We start from the raw sequence: 15,863 nt of genomic DNA on the forward strand, positions 1-15,863 counted from the left end.
ACCGGAAGGGGCTTCCTTCTTGCACTGCACCTGGCGTCCCCAGTCGCCCTGCTTGCAGATTCGCGAGTATGAGTATTTGAATTTACTATTAAAAAAGTAGAGCCTCCATTCCTCCTTTGAGGACCCCGAGGCGAAGTCAGGTTAAATGGCCAGATCCCCCTGCGTGACCTGTAGTAACTTTCTAAACTTGGAGGTCCTTGAAGGTTCACGCACATGGACTGCACCCCATACACCCAGTTATAACACTGCATCATGAGAAAGGGCATGCGCAGTAAACACGGCTGACCCGACTCGACATCTGTCAATCACGTCTTTACACTCAGGAAGACCCAATGGGAGGCGCCCTAGACTTCACAACGTTTTAAATCCCTAAACCCAATATCCTCAGTGCTGGAACATTTCCTTTTGCCAGCATGATCCTCCTATCTCCAAGTGTACTGTCACCTAATTCTGTTTCCTTACCATTGCGCGTCATATCCAATTCTTTTTTTTTTCTTTTCTTCCAGTAACCGGGCATTGAACTCAGGACCTTGCAAATGGGAGACAGGCTCAGCGCCACTGAGCTAAATCCCCAGCCCCTACAATTCTTTGTTCATTGCCCCACAAGGTCCTAGAAACCATCTGGGACCTCACCACCCATGATAACACTACCAGCATCGCCTGTGGTACCTGACTTGGACATTCCGTGCCGCTGCCTACATTGTCTACAGTTGTATGAAAGGGATACTTTCAGCTTTAAATTACTTTGCCTCTGTTTCTTTATATTTTCCCTATTTTTTGTTTCTTTGTTGCTCTCCATACTACCCTCTTATATCATTTGCTACCGGTAAAGACATTTAAAGAGTTTAGCCAGGCCTGGTGGTCCATGCCCTTGAACTCACTATGTAGCCCAGGCTGGCCTCAAACTCATGGCGATCCTCCTGCCTTAGCCTCTGTGAGTGCTGGAATTACAGGTGTGAGCCACTATGCCTGCCACGATCCCCATTTTTGAGGCTATAGTCTGTGGCAAGGGCCTGGAAAACAGATTCTCTGGTGTATAATGGAAGTTGTTTCTTAGGCTACATCAGTCTTTGGGTAAAACTGCAGTCACATTAATGGTAATAAATATATTTTTAAAAATGTGTCTGGGTTGTACCTTCACCTGCCATCATAAGATCTTATCTTTTTTGTTTTTTTGAGCCAAGGTCTCTCTATGTAGTCCAAGCTGGGCTTGAACTCACTGCGTAGCTCAGGCTGGCCTCAAACTCAAGATCCTCCTGCCTCAGCCTAGCATTATACTGGGGTTACAGGCATGCAGACCGTCCTGAGGAAAGGCTCACTGCCCTGCTCCACTGACGTCACCAGCGGCAGACATTGCCCCCTGGCGTCAGAACCCTGTCACTGTCACTGCAGCAAGTCCATGCAGACACTGCCATCTGCATCTTCCCTTCCTGACACCAGGTCTGCTTACTCCTCACCCCCGCCCCTCCAGAGGAGCTGATCATACCATGTCCTCCACCTGTTAGAAACAGTTGGGTTGATACAATGGCAGAATGGCCTTTTGAGGACACAGTTACAGCACCAGCTAGATGACAGTACCTTGCAGGGCCGGGGCGAGGTTCTGCAGAAGGATGCATGGGCTCTACATAAACTTCCAGTGTAGGTACTCTCTCCCACAGCCAGGATTCGGAGATCCAAAGGTGGAAATGTGACTGGTACCATGCACCATTACACCAGGTGACCCCAAGCAACATTTTTGCTGTCTGTTTCCATGACCTTATGCTTTGCTGCTCTGAAAGCCTTAATTCCAATTGCTTCTCAGCCTTTTGGCTAAGATCAAGTGAAAGCCTTAATTCCAGAGTGAGGGAAGGCTTCTACCAGGAGGCACAACAATGATTCCATCAAATTGGAAATTAAGACTTCTCCCTGGCCAACTTTGTGTTCTCACGACCGTGTCCAAAGGCTAAGAAAGGAGTTACAGTGTTGGCATGCTTGATCCAACCTACCGAGGGAAAACTGGCCCACTACTCCACTATGGAAATAAGGAAGAGTATGTCCACGTTGCAGAGTGCCTCCTGGCGTTACCCTGCCTTGTTCTTAAGGTCAGTAGGAAACTGCAACAGTACAATCCAGGCAGAATGACAAGAGCCCCAGTCCCTTCAAGAGAAAGGTGTGGGTTTTCCTGCAAGACTTACTGAGGAGCTTCTGAGGGCCAAGGGACCACAGAAAGGGTAAGAGAAGAAGGTTGTTATAAATGCCAGCAAAGACCATGTGACCAGTTACAGAAATGAGCATTCTAATTGTCCTGAATATTTCTCTCCTATTTTGTGGGGACTATGTTTGTGCACATATCCATTTATATCATGCAGCTCTTTGCTTCCTCTCCTTGTATTCCTATGCCTGTTATGTAACATTACATTGGTTGATTTAATATCAGTATTTAAGTATTATTAAAACTACATTATAGTATTTAAGTTATGAGATGTCAGCAGAGGAATAAGCATCACCCAAAAGGGAAAACATTTTGGTTTCTTTTTTTTTTTTTTAACACTATATTGACTTCTATTCTGGGGAGGGCATTATTACGTCTTCTGTTGTTTGTGGGATGGTTGTATCATGTTAGATAAAATTACAGACTCGTTATTGTCTTTACTTGGAGATTAGGTGTGGTTTAAGGAGAGGCTTTTGGATGTCAAGTTGACAAGGGGTGAACGTGTGATGGTTAATCTTGAGATACCTCAGAGATTAGTAAAACACACTTCTGGGTGTATTGGTGTGGGTCATGGGACGTGACCTTGGGGACTGTATCTACCCCCTAGTCCCTTCCCTTTTGGCTCTTCGGTTCCTGGATGCCATGAGGTGAGCAGCGTTACTCCACCATGCCCTTCCGCCATGATGTTCCTGCCTTGGAGCCCACTGACCATGGACTGAAACCTCTGAAACCAAGAGCCAAAATAAACCTCTCCTCCTGTAACTTGCAGATGTGAGGTTTTTTTTTTTCTTTTGTCCCAGCAGCAGAAATCTGGCCATCACACGGTGTGTCCCTGCTGTTCTAGTCTCAGCCACTGTCTGATCTCTGAGACATGGGAGCTGCTGAGGCCACCAAGTTGTTCCTAAACTCCCAACCCACAGAACCCACAGAGATGATAACACGATTGCTGCTGGGTTTTTTGTTTTAAATACGGAACGCTTCACGAATTCGCGTGCATCCGTGCGCCGGGGCCATGCTAATCTTCTCTGTATCTTTCCAATTTTAGTATATATGCTGCCGAAGCCGGCACGATTGCTGCTGTTCTAAGTCACCAGCTTTCAGGATTTGTAGATAAGTAACAAATGACCTCCCCAAGGCTTCTAAGTAGTGGAGCTGAGACTCAAACCATCAGTTTGGTGAATCATAAGACAACACTTAAACACATGAAGATTTTTGATATGATTTCCACTATACTTGGTGTCTGAGTCCATTTTGTGCTACTGTAACAAAACATCTGCCAGGGATTTAGCTCAGCGGTGCCACCACCTGCCTCACAAGTGCAAGGTCCAGAGTTCAATCCCTGGTACAAAAACAAAAACAAACAAATCTGCTGCAGGGTAATTGATAGAGAGTAGAAATTCAGTAGAGAATTTTGATAAAGAACAGAAATTCAACGAAGAGCAGAAAATTGATACAGAGCAGAAATTCCCACCGTCCTGGAGGTTGGGAAGTCCAGAATGAAGGCTCCTGCAGGTTCAGCTATCTGGTGAGTGTGGCTTTCTGCTTCCAAGATGACACCTCCAAGGGTGACATCTCCTGAGGGGCAGAACGCTGTGTCCTCATATGGCAGAAGGGACAGAAGGAGGCAAAAGGGCCAACTCTCTCTGGAAAGTCCTTTTATAGTGGCATTGATCTACCTAAACACTCCCTCAAAGGCCCCCACGACCCAACACTGCACTGGGGGCTAAATTTCCAACACATCCTTTTTTTGGGACACATTCTGATCATGGCACCTAAAGAGGGGAACTAATTATTAATTATTGAATTATAACTCAATTGTAATTTTAATGTAACCATGTTTGTAACTAGAATTTAATAAGGCCTGGGATGTTTAAGTTACAAAGCAAAGCCAGATGTTTTCTTTTAAAAAATATGTCTGACTTCTTTCTAGTATAAGTCAGAAGTGCCTCTCAAAGACTCAATTGGAGGAAAGGAGCTGGTTAAGATGAAGATCTGAATCTGGTCAAGGTGGTGCATGCTTATAATCTCAGCTACTCAGGTGGCTGAGGCAGGAGGATTTCAAATTTCAGGTCAGTCTAGGCATCTTACTGAAACCTTGTCTCACACACACAAAAATTCAGATATCATTATAAGGATCATCTAGACAGTTTTGCTAAAAATACATATTCCTCAGCATCTCTTCTGGTTAGAATCAGGCAATAAGCCCAGGAATCTGGATTTTAAATTAGTTGTTAAATGTTCAAAGTAACGACACAAATTTATGTATTTCATGGAGTTACTGGAATATAGATCAGTTAAATTTTGGATAGCATTTCCCCAATATGATAATTTTAATTTTCAAATAGCAGTTTATTTTAAGCCATTGCTTCTGGGTGAATTTAGTCTCATCCAGGGCTGCATTTCTTTCTCATCCATAGAGATAAGGATGAAGCTAACAGTGATTAGTATTTATTGAACGCATTTGTGTGTCACGCATCAGGTATTTAATTCTCCTCAAGCCTCCTGAGGCAAGTACTCCTGCCATCCCAGTGGGTATGAAAATTCTGAGGCAGAGGGAGGCTGAGTGTCTTGTCAGACACACACAGCTAAGACAATGTGGGGCGGGGATTGCGAGGATACCAACCCTCACCTTTCATCAGTGCAGTGCCACCTCTCTGCACTGGTTCTGGACAAATTCCTCTGATGCTCAGAAATTACCCTTTCAATGTTTCCGTGAAATGTATTTCTTACTGAAGAAGTGCTTTTCCCTGTGCCGTGCATGAATCCTTGAAGATGTCAAGACAAAGCTCTTCTCCAAAATACTTGCTATGCCATTGAGGCTAATTAAGTCTGAAAAGAACACCGACTAAATGGTAAAACAAGGTGCAGCCTTTTGTTGATGAGTTTGGAAGAATTTATTCTTGGGCTACCTGTGGATTTGTTGAGGAGTTGCCTAGCTATCTTGGGAATTCTCTAGGAAGTTTTAAAATAAACAAAATAGTCGACACCCATCGGGGTTCTATTTGGGGATAACTGCTTTTAACACCTGGTCCCAGCAGGAATTCAGCATCTCGGCAGGAGTTTATTACACATTTGATTTAATTTATTTCTTTACTTTTATTTTTTGGGGTACCCGGGATGGAACTCAGGACCTCGTGCTTGCCAGGCAGGCGCTGTGCCACTGGGCTACATCCCCAGCCCTTTTGAGATAGGGTCTCACTATGAATTTCAGGCTGGCCCGGAACTTGAGGCAATCCCCCTGCCTCAGCCTCCTGAGTGCTGGGATTACAGGCGAGTGCCACCACACCTGGCTACATTTTACTTTAAACAGACATGCATGGCTGTTGATTAACTCAAACATATTCTTGTTCCATATCGGAAAGAAAACGTGTGCAAGAAAGGGAGACTGTAGTGTGCAGGTAAAGGCAGGCGTGGCTGGGATTTAGCTTTTCTGCTGCCTCGAGTGGAACTTGGCAAATTAATTCACCTCTTTATGGGCCGCAGATGAGCCTCCTGGGAGAATCTCAGAAATCCACTGGGAAGGAAGCCTCCAACACGAGGGTTTGGCATGGCCACACAGGAAACTGGGTATTGAGAGGATACTGGAGAATGTAGACATTTAGTTTAGCAAAAGAAGATGAAAACATGATCTAGGAAGAACTGTTATGATAGGAAGCCGCCCAACCTGTCTGCTGTTGGCTCAATGGGGAAACAGATTCAGGCCAAGTAGGTCTCCAGGGAGCTAGGAGTTTGTTGAGTGAGCAAACAGAGATTGAGAAGGAAAAGAGGGTATTTGAATTACTCTCAGGTCATAAAGTATAACCCCATGGCTTCAGAGGCTTAAAATGACCATCTTATCTCTTGTTAGGGTTCTGGGAGTTGATTGGATTCAGCAGGTGGTTTTCTTGGGGAGCCTCTTATGCTGCTGTGGCTAGGGTCACCTCTAAGTGCCCCTCGGTGCGTGTCTGGTGACCGTTGCTGGCCATCGCTGAGACTTGAGCTGGGGCTGTTTACCAAAGTGCAGCCTCCTCGTGTGGTCTAGGTCTCTCACAGAATGGTGGCTGGACTCAAAGAGCAAGCGTCGAAAGCAGGCCACAGAGAAATGGTGTCACCTTTTACATACACAGCATTGCTTCCACCAGCCACAGACCCTCTTGGATTCAAAAGGAAGGGGTGCAGACCCAGGGCTCACATTGCATTGAAGAAGAGCATGGGAATGGGAGATCTTCTTGCAGCCATCTTGGAAAATTCAGCTTGCCAAGGAGGATATGTACATAGAGGATACTGGAGTTTAAAATTTCAGAAATCTAGACATTCAGGAAGGATGAGGGCCATTCCTGTGGGAGGCTTTAGTGGAGAAGAAAGGTCATCAGTTGAAGACTTGGGAGAATTTCATGGTCATCCACATAGACACTCATATCTCAGGAAAGCAGAGGGATTTAAGAGAGGTGTGGCCAGGTATGGTGGTGCACACCTGTCATCCCAGCACTCAGGATGTTGAGGCAGGAGGATTGCTGTGAGTTCAAGACCAGCCTGGGGGGCCAGGGATTTAGCTCAGTGGTTTCTCTGCATGGACCCTGTCTCAAAAAAAATGTGAAGAGAGAAAGAGTGAGGTGTTGATAGTGGAGAAGGCAAAAGATTATTTTAAAAGCTTTTGTCTTTTTTTCTGGGGTGCTGAAAAAAACGAACCTCTGTGAGAAGGATTTCCCTTTTATTTAGGAGGAGATGATAGGCCTATTATTTCCAAAAAGCTAATAGCTAACCATCTTAGGCACTTTCACATTACTGAGACACAACACCTAACACCAGCAACATAGAGGAGGAGAGGTTTATTTTGGCTCAGTTTCAGAAGTTCTAGACCATGGTCGCTGGCTCCAAGGCAGAAGCAGCACGGTGGAAGTGCCTGGGCGGAGGAAAGCTGCTCAACCCATGGCAACAGGGAAAGAGAGAAAAGGGAGGAACCCAGAAGAAGAATCCACCCTTCCAGACCACGCTTCCGTGACCACCTTCAGCCAGGCCAGGATTCCTAACAGCAACTCAGCTCTGAACTTACTAAGGGATGGATCCACTGATGAGTATGGCAGCCCCATAGTCCACTCATCTTCCAAAAGCCCTGCCTCTACATGCATGAGAGTTTTGGGGGACAATCTAAATCTAAACTATAACTTTTTTTTACTTTTTTTTTTTTTGAAACAGGGTCTCACTGTGTGGTTCAGGCTGGCTTCGAACTCATGGTGATCCGCCTGCCTCAGCCTCCCGAGTGCTGGGATCACAGGCATGCACCGCCATGCCGGGCAACACTAACATTTTTGAGTGCCCATTCATTCATTCCAAATGTACTTACTGGGTACTTCCTTGGTGTTTAGGGCTTGTCCTAGAGGCAGAAAAAGTAGTTAACAAAATAGAAAAAGAGCTCTGCCATTGTGGGGTTTAAAGTGTCCTGAGAGAGACACACATAACTAAGATAAATAAGCATAATACAGGAGTGGAGGATGCAGCTCAGTGGTAGAGTATTGGATTAGCATACATGATGGGTTTGATTTCTAGCATCACCAAAAACAAAAGTATGATGAATGTCAGGTTAGATGGTGGTAAAATTCTACTTTTCTCTATGTATTACCTCATGGCACAGGGTTTATGAGTATGAATCTGAGAGTCAGACAGCTGGATTCTGAATCCTAGTTCCACAACTTACTAGCTATGTGGTTTTCAACGATTTACTTTGCCTTCCTGTGCCTCAGTTTCTTGAATCATAAAACATATAAAACACTAATTTCTACATCAAAAATGGTTGTCATAGGGCCAGGGATTTAGCTCAGTGGTTCTGCTGCCTGCCTCGAAAATGCGAGGTCCTGAGTTTGATCCCTGGTACCAAAAAAAATGGTTGTCAGGATTAAGCGAGTTAATACAGGAGAGAGACTTAGAACAGGATGAAAGCGATGTGAGGCCCCAAAGGGGACTCAAGGGCTTCCAGGTTCCTACTGATCCATGAGGCCAGGTCTGGGCAGGTAGGTGGTCAAGCACTGGGTGTCACAAAGTTTTGGAGGAAAGGACACCCTGGAAAACAGGACACAGGGTCTCAGGATGGACTGGAGAGATGGTGAATCAGTAGGTTCAGGATTTAACCTGCAGACCACAGTGAAACCACCTCTATTTTTACCTTGAGGCAGGAACAAGGAAAGGCTTGGTACTTGGTTACTCTGATTGGATGGAGCAGAATGGGGGACTGAGAAACAACCCATTCATTATATGCTGGTAAGGGGCAGTACATCCACCCCAAAGTGAGTGGAGGGTTAACAGAGGGGAAGCCACGGGACGGGGGTGGTGGGAGGAGGAACATGAGAATCAGACAGGTCTGGGTGCTAACTGAAGCTCTGCACCTCTTACAGAAATTGGGCAAGTTGTTTAAGCCTCAGAAACTTACTTTTCTAATGTGAGAAGTAGGAATAACAACACCGACTGTGTACAGATCTTATGGCGTTGAAATATAACATCTCCTCTCGTGTGTAGATGTGTGCTCAGGGGAAGCCCCTTTGCCTGGTGGGTCAGCAGTTCATTTTTGTATGAAGGATATCTACTGGCCCACTCCTCACTCAGTTTTTAAAAATGAGTGTTTTCTCTGAGCTTTAAATAATATATTGAGGGGCCGGGGATTTAGCTCAGTGGTTTTGCCGCCTGCTTTGCAAGCACAAGGACCTGAGTTTGATCCCCAGTACCAAAAAAAAAAAATATATATATATATATTGATAAGAGAATCCATCACCCCTTGATGTGAAAATAACAGGTCCACCCTTTCTCAATAAGATGTTCATTTTAGAGTTTTCCTGAGAGCCCTGGGAAACCTGGGTTTTCCAACTCTGGTATAGAAACTTTCTGGCCAACTACTGCCACACCTTATGCGTTCTGCTCTATTGTTACTATAATCTTTTCCAAAATGTTGGCAGAAAATGAAGAGCACTGAATTCTAACTCAGCTAAGCAAGTCTGAAGCCACTGAAGAAGTATGACTGTTAATGATGATATGTCAACCTCATTGGATTAAGAAATGCCCTGCAGTGTAGTAAGCACACTTTTGCATGTATCTGGGTAGATCCTGGAGGTGTGGTGTTGGTTTCTATATATATGGCCCTCTTCCTCTCTGGCATTGTTTCCTTGCTCTGCTTCCTGGCCTCCAGGAGCTGAGTGTCTTTGCTCTGGCATATCCTTCTACCATAATGTTTTTGCTTTGCAGCCAGCTGACCATGGACTGACTCCTCTGGAATCATGAGCCAAAACAACCTCACCTCTTTAAGTTGTGAATATTGAGTATTTTGTCAGCAGTGAAAAAGTTGGCTAATACAAGAAGCATATAGAAACCTTGTGGATGTCTAGCTATGGCATGGGGAATCAATCCAAGATAGATCTTTATCTTTGCACCAAAACAGAGATACTGGAGAAAATATTCAAAGAAAAAGAAGAAAAGCAAAAATACATGAATTTGGCAGAAAGAAATGCATGTCTAAAAAAAGATGAACATTTTCAGGTGTCAACAAGAGACCTTAAAACCTGCCCAGAGATTGGAGTGCTGTAGCTGCAGAGGCCCAGGGGCACTGGATGTGGACCACTGAAGTTGGGCTGCGAAGATGAGCTGGAGCAAAGACCCCTGGCACCCTGAATCTGTCCCTCAGAGAAAGGAATGAGGGAGTTTTTGGAGCTGGAGGAGATGTTCTCTGGGAGCAGTGTTTAAGTTGGTCTCATTCATTCAAACAATTCTGGAGCATTTATTATAGTGCCAGGCATGGCAGCAACAGTGGAGAAGCAACAGTGGAGAATAAGTTACACCCAGTGACTGCCCTGGTGTACTTCACAGTCAACTGAAACAGACACTAAGCAACCAATTATAATGTGTAAGGCGCTCTATGTACATGTGTAAAAAAAAATAATAGCTTGATGAGATATAACTCACCTACCATAAAGTCCACCCTTTTAAGGTGTACAACTTAGTGATTATACTATAGTCATGCATCTACCATCACTCTTTAATTCCGGAACACTTTCTTCATCATGAAACGAAACCCTGTATCTGTTAGTCTCAGCTCTCCCTTCTCCCCCACCCCAGCCCTTGGCAACCATTAATTTTTCTTTCTTCAGGGATTTGCCTCTTCTGGATATTTCACACATTTGGAATCATACAGTATATAGCCTTTTATATTAGAGTCTGTCCTCTTTTACTTAGCATAATGGTTTTCAAGATGCACCCAAATTGAAACATGTATCAGTATTTCACCCTATTTATGGCCAAATAATACTTCATTGTATGCATATACATTTTTGTTTATGGGTTTATCAACTGATGGGCATATTTGGCTATTAAGAATAATGCTGTCATGAACATTGATGTGTAAGTTTTTGGGTGGACAAATGCTTTTAGTATTCTTGGTATATACCCAAAAGTGGAATTATGGGATCATTTGGTAAAATCTATGTTTAACCTATTGAGAAACTGCCAGACTATTTTCTTTTCTCTTTTTTGGTACCGGGGATTGAACTTGGGACCTTGTCCAGACTATTTTCTAAGGAATGCACCATTTTACATTACCAGTAGCAATGTATGAGGCTTTCATCTATGCACGAATTTTAACATTTTCTTTTTTCTTTTTCTTTTTTTTTTTGGTACCGGGGATTGAACTCAGGTCTTTGAGCTTGTGTAGCAGGCGGCGAAACCACTGAGCTAAATCCCCGGCCCGAATTTTAACATTTTCATTCTTGGATTGGCACAAAGGGACTTCTCAGAACTGTGCCCATCAGCCCCAGGCCATAGCTATTGCTGAGCTCTACAAAAAGCCTCATGTGTTTGGAAGATGACTGGATTATAGGGGTGAGGTAGGCCCTGGGAGGAGGAGGCAGGTTGCTGAGGGTGTGACCCGGAAGGGTTTATCTCCCTCCCTGGCCTTCCATTCTCCGTCTGTTTCCTGGTCACCACGATGTGAGGAGCTTTCCTCCCCTGTGCCCCTCTGCCGTGATGCTTGTGTCGTGGAGCTGGCCAATCTTGGCCTGTAATCATGAGCCCAAATCGACCTCTCCCAGAAGTTGTGGGTGTCAAGTATTGTGTCTCCATGATGAGAAAGTGACTAAGACAACCAGCTTTTCCTGTCATCCCAACATTCCTCTCTCTAGCTACATGTTCTTCACTGGCCAAGATTCCTTAGCAGTACTTTTTACATTGGAATTAAGGGGTATATCAAAAGATAGCATTGAAATAAGTTTAGTTTAGATCCAGTTAGCTTCTGTTAGCTTTTTGTCTCTGTGACCAAATACCTGAGACAATCTGCTTAAAGGAGAAAAGGTATTTTTGTTATTTTTTTTTTTTGAGACAGGGTCTCGCTATGAGCCCAGGCTGGCCTCCAACTCTCAGCAATCCTCCTGCCTCAGCCTCCCAAGTGCTGAGATTACAGGTGTATGCTACCATGCCTGGCAGGAAAGATTTGTTTTAGTTTACAGCTTTGGAGTTTTCTATTCACAGTTGGTTGTCTCCATTGTTTTTAGACCCACTGTGAGGAAGAACATCATGGTGAAGAATGTGTGGTTAAGAAGCAAAGATGCTTACTTCATGGTAGCTGGGAAAAAAAAAGAAGGAGAAAGGGAGACAACCCCTCAAGGGCACGCCACCAATGACTTAGCTTCCTTCCACTAGACCCTAACTCCTAAAGGTTCTGCAGTGATTCTTTTCCAGGTGGTTGTTGTCCTGAACAAAAAATTGGTCAAGACATGTGCCAAAGGTAGGGAGGTTTTACATTTATTAAAAGTAGGAAAAGAAATAGGTTCTGTAGAGTGAGAGTGGGCCAGTGAGAGAGAGCACAGCGTCCTCACCTGTTGTGTCCCCTATTCCTCAGGCTGACATCGGATCAAGGCCATCTATCAAAAACCTGCTTGATCTCGCCGCACCAGAGCTGAAAAGAGCATCTTCTGAGTAGTCCCAGGAGCAGGGCTTGAGCACATGTGTCCTGGATCTCTGATTGACAGGTCACTCCCACTTTCCCAGTCAGCTGGCCTTGCCCTAATCTCCTGCCTCTGTTCCACTACTTCCCAGTAACACTATGGGCCGATGACCAAGCCTTTAGCACATGGGCCTTTGAGGGTACATTTAAGATCCAAACCATAGCATAATTTTTATTAGTGATTCATGAATCAGGCAGCATCTTATCTAAAGATTTAGATAAGCCTGGACAGTTGGGGTTTTTTTGTTTTGTTTTGTTTTTTTGTACCGGGGATGAACTTGAGACCTTGAGCTTGGGACCTTGAGCTTTCGAGGCAGGCACAGCACCACTGAGCTAAATCCCCAGCCCTTTTTCTCATGGTTTTGTTTTTTTTTTTTTGGTACCAGGAATCAAACTCAGGACCTTGTGCTTGCCAGGGAGGTGTGATGCCACTGAGCTAAATCCCGGTCCTCTCTGCTGATTTCTTAGGTCAGATAAACAGCTAGTTTGTGTTTCATGCCATAGAAGTTTAGCATGAGAGATATCATTTTGATTTGGTCTCTTGGGGCCAGGTGCAGGAACTGAGCCCATAACAATGACCTATTATACATTTTATTTAACAGATAAAAGGTAGTCATGTTCTGTTTTCCAGTGGTGGAAAATGGAGATATGAAATGGAAGAACTACTGGAGGCCACTTTTCCTTCTGAATGCAAAGAGAAAAGCTGGTCAGAGAGAACAAAATCAATACTTTCAGTGTTAGAAAATGAGAGACCGCCAGAACAAGAGCGAGAGTGAAAGAGAGAGAAAATGAGATAAGGAGAGAGGAGAAACCTGGTGAGCAGGATTTGTGTCACCAGTCCTGACTGCAGAAGGGGGTGGTGGGTGAGGCTTCTAGGGAAAGAGAGAGCTGAGATGTGAATAAGTCACAGAGTTTGTGTGAAAATTCCCAGGTGAAAGGAAATGGAATGTGTATGAGGAATTTAAAGAATTCTGTTTTGCTATTTAGCAAAAAACAACATTAAAGAGGGGAAAAGCAAGCCAGAGTGTGGGAGAAGATTACCAGCAAGACATGTATTTGCCAAAAGACTTGTTTCAGAGCACACTCAGAGCATAGCTCAGTGGTAGGGACTTCCCAGCATGTTCAAGGCCCTGGATCCAATGCCCACCTGTGCAAAAAAGGACTCCTTAGAGCAATAAGAAAAGAAGAGACAACTGATGTTAAGAAATAGGTAAAGGACTTGAACAGCACATCACAAAAAAGAACAGTATGAAAAGCACTGTATGAAAAGGTGCTCAGATTCATTAATCAGGGGTATGCAATTTTATTTTATGTATTTTTTTGTTTCTCTTTGCTTGGTTTGTTTTTGGGGGAAGGGCAATTTTAAAAACACGATGAGGGCCAGGGATTCAGCTTAGTGGTTCTGCCGCCTGCCTTGCAAGCGCAAGGACCCAAATTCAATCCCCGGTACCAAAAAAAAAAAACCAAAACCCAAAAAAACCCACAATTCGATCCTTGTATGGAGCCATCAAAATGTCTAAAACAAAAAGCAAAGATAACATAAGGGAAATTCTCATAAATCGCCAGTGTGTGTACTTGTTTGGTAGTGTGGTGGCCGTGGTGGTAGTAGAGAAGATGAGATCTCTCTTCAAGCAAGCCTGCTGCAAGGGGGCTACTTGGTCAGTAGCCTCCAGCTGCCGCACCTTTGGTCCACCAGTATTCATGTGAGATCACACTGTCCCAGGTCTTGTGCCCAGCCAAATACTGCTCACCGCAAGAGCCCTAGATCAGGTCATTCTTGCCTTTCAAACAGCTCCAGTACTGGTCAGCCTGGACGAGATTGAGGAACCTTCCCAGTTGCACTGTGGCCTGGACGCTCTCCTTGCTCACTCTTGTGCCCTTTGGTAACAGTGGCCAGCCCTTTGGGAGTTGTCCTTTGACGTCCCCTCCCTTTGGCCAGCATTCCAAACTCAAAAGGGGTGGAGATGTAGCTCAGTGATCAAATGCTTCTTAGCACACTCAATCTCTGGTTTTCATCCCCAGCACTGAAAAAAAAAAAAAAAAAAAAGAAAAGAAAAATCTAATTTGTTTTTTCCCTTGGGGTACCAGGGATTGAACTCAGGTCCTTGTGTTTGCAAGGTGGGTGTGGCACCACTGAGCTAAATCCCCAGCCCCAAGCATATGAATTTCTGTGAGATTTAACTTGCTCAAAAGTAGTATGTTTGTTTAAAGAAAACATAGGAACTACTGGAGGCACTACTGGAGGTCAACGTGGACTCCAACTTTCTGGCCCAGGGCCTGGTGGGCCTTGCCCAACAGTGTTCAACTATATCTCTTTTTCCCTCCCTATTAAAGCTCTTTTGCATATCTTAATTCCTTATGAGGGCGTGTTTTTTTGGGGGGGTAGTGGTGGTGGTGGCAGTAGCTTCCTCCCATCTTCTCAGGGTGCCAGGCCATGAATAAACCTGATTTCTTTCCCACCAACTCTTGTCTCCGAGGCAGGTGGCAGAACCACCGAGCTAAATCCCTGGCCCAAGTATTGGCTTTTGAGTGGTGAGCAGGAGGACTTGGATCTGATGACACTCCTTCCATGATCTTTCCCAGGCATTTCCCCCATAAATTTCTTGCACATCAAATTCCATTATGGTATCTTTGAGCACCTGAATTGATAGAGGAAGTATTTAGTTATATTATCTCATGTAGGAATATGTATGTTCACCAAAAGACATTTATAGAATGTTCATAGTAGTTTTATTCATCATGTCTAAAAATGGACCAGACGGGCCCGGGATTTAGCTCAGTGGTTCTGCTGCCTACCTCCCAAGGGTAAGATCCCAAGTTCAATCCCCAGTACCAAAAAAAAAAAAAAAAAAGATAAAAATGGACCAAATATCTATCAATAGCAGAATGGTAAATAAAATTGTAGTTATTCATACAATGGACTATGACACAGTAATAAAAAAATAACAATTGGGCCGGGAATTTAGCTCAGTAGTTCCACTGCCTGCTTCGAAAGTGCAAGGTCCCAAGTTTGATCCCAGGTACCAAAAAAACCTGCTATTTACAGTAACGCGCATAAACTGTGTAGATATGATGATGAGTGAAAGAAGACAGATGATCAATAGATCTCACTAGCTGAATAAAGAAATTCAACAGGAGGGAGTTTCCAAGACAAAAGGTTGACATAGATTTATGAAAACTATTTGACGTTTGGAGTAGAAATCTTCTTGAGGCCTATGCTAGACAGCCTTAAATCCCCTCTCCTTGGATTCAAGTCCTGTTCAACTTTATACCTTTGAATTAGGGCTAGACCTAGGGTCTCTCTCTCCCTCCCTCGCGCGCTCTCTCTCTCTCTCTCTCTCTCTCTCTCTCTCTCTCTCTCTCCCTCTCTCCCTCGCTCCCTCCCTCTCTCTCTCTCTCTCTCTCTCTCTCTCTCTCTCTCCCTTTTTTGTTTCATTTGGGGAATTGAACTCAGGACCTTTTGCTTGCCAGGCAGGCGTGGGACCTCTGAGCTACATCCCGGCCTCCTGTTTTTAAGAGTGTGTAAAAGTGATGAAATACCATTTCCAAGATTAGATCTCACACCAAAAAAGACTGTGATTTCTCTTCTTCTTTTTCTTCTTCTTACTCGCCCCTTGCCTCCCCCTCGCCCTCGCCCTTGACCTCGCCCCCTCCTCCTCCTCTTCTCTCTGGGTTCTCCTCCTCTTCCTCCACCCTTTATCCCCTACCCTCCCTTTC

General features: G+C 44.4%; 1 long non-coding RNA gene and 1 other non-coding gene across 4 annotated transcripts; one reads left to right on the forward strand and one right to left on the reverse strand.

The window, feature by feature from the left end:
- Nucleotides 1-3,154: 3,154 nt before the first annotated feature.
- On the reverse strand, nt 3,155-3,260 carry LOC147822625 (U6 spliceosomal RNA). The gene has a single exon (XR_015445519.1). It is a non-coding gene; the product is annotated as a U6 spliceosomal RNA (small nuclear RNA).
- A 263-nt stretch (nt 3,261-3,523) lies between these two features.
- On the forward strand, nt 3,524-14,906 carry LOC101708372 (uncharacterized). 3 transcript variants are annotated; one of them, XR_015445447.1, is made up of 7 exons: nt 3,524-3,716; nt 4,122-4,260; nt 8,337-8,425; nt 9,115-9,229; nt 9,401-10,055; nt 11,695-11,927; nt 12,042-14,906. It is a non-coding gene; the product is annotated as an uncharacterized LOC101708372 (long non-coding RNA). The 3 variants fall into 3 exon arrangements; XR_015445448.1 differs by having other exon boundaries at nt 8,341-8,425; nt 12,042-14,905; XR_002393230.2 differs by lacking the exon at nt 8,337-8,425 and having other exon boundaries at nt 3,525-3,716; nt 12,042-14,905.
- Nucleotides 14,907-15,863: the final 957 nt, after the last annotated feature.

This window comes from Heterocephalus glaber, unplaced genomic scaffold (assembly GCF_053883595.1).
Source record: "Heterocephalus glaber isolate CG9 unplaced genomic scaffold, H.glaber_assembly_v1.0 deba00001610, whole genome shotgun sequence".
Taxonomy (NCBI): Eukaryota; Metazoa; Chordata; class Mammalia; order Rodentia; family Bathyergidae; genus Heterocephalus; species Heterocephalus glaber.